The following is a 1109-nucleotide window of genomic DNA, read 5'->3' on the forward strand; positions in this document are numbered from 1 at the left end:
GTGAAATGAAGAGGCGCTCAGTAGTTGCCACGCGTTGTCGCAAATCCCAGGGAAGCCGAGGCGGTGCAGTCGTTATATAGGTGATGGTGGCGCTATTGACGACAATAATGATGACGTAATTTCCAGCGAAGTTATCACGGAGCAGCCAGCTTGCCACAGTCAGAACTGTCAATCGTGTGATCGTTGTCTTGATGGCTATAACAGTGAAAAGAAGAGGCGCTCAATAGTTGCCATGCGTGGTCGCAAATCCCAGGGAAGCCGACACGATGCAATCGTTATATAGCTGGTGGTGGAGCTATTCACGACGATAAAGATGACGCCATTTTCTGTGCAGTTATCACGGAGCAGCAAGCTTGCCACAATAAGAACTGTCAATCGTGTTGTCGTTGTCCTGATGGCTATAACAGCGAAAAGAAGAGGCGCTCACTAGTTGCCACGCGTGGTCGCAAATCCCAGGGAATCCGAGGCGATGCAGTCGTTATATAGCTGGTGGTGGCGCTATTCACGACGATAAAGATGCGTCATTTTCCTGTGAAGTTATCACGGAGCAGCCAGCTTGCCACAATAAGAACTGTCAATCGTGTTGTCGTTCTCCTGATGGCTATAACAGTGAAAAGAAAAGGCGCTCACTAGATGCCACGCGTGGTCGCAAATCTCAGGGAATCCGAGGCGATGCAGTCGTTATATAGCTGGTGGTGGCGCTATTCCCGGCGATAAAGATGACGTCGTTTTCCAGTGCAGTTATCACGGAGCAGCCAGGTTGCCACAATCAGAACTGTCAATCGTGAGGTCGTTGTCTTGATAGCTATAACAGGGGAAAGAAGATGCCCCGCCGCGGTGGCTCAGTGGTTAGGGCGCTCGACTACTGATCCGGAGTTCCCGGGTTCAAACCCGGCCGCGGCAGCTGCGTTTTTATGGAGGAAAAACGCTAAAGTGCCCGTGTGCTGTGCAATGTCAGTACACGTTAAAGATCCCCAGGTGGTCGAAATTATTCCGGATCCCTCCACTACGGCACCTATTCTTCGTTTCTTCTTTTACTCCCTCCATTATCCCTTCCCTTACGGCGTGGTTCAGGTGTCCAACGATATATGAGACAGATACTGCGCTAT

At 50.6% G+C, this 1109-nt stretch overlaps 1 non-coding gene across 1 annotated transcript; it reads left to right on the forward strand.

The window, feature by feature from the left end:
- The first annotated feature begins 831 nt into the window (after positions 1–831).
- TRNAS-ACU (transfer RNA serine (anticodon ACU)) lies at positions 832–903 on the forward strand. Its single transcript has one exon. It is a non-coding gene; the product is annotated as a tRNA-Ser (tRNA).
- The last annotated feature ends 206 nt before the right edge of the window (positions 904–1109 follow it).

This window comes from Amblyomma americanum, chromosome 6 (assembly GCF_052857255.1).
Source record: "Amblyomma americanum isolate KBUSLIRL-KWMA chromosome 6, ASM5285725v1, whole genome shotgun sequence".
NCBI lineage: Eukaryota > Metazoa > Arthropoda > Arachnida > Ixodida > Ixodidae > Amblyomma > Amblyomma americanum.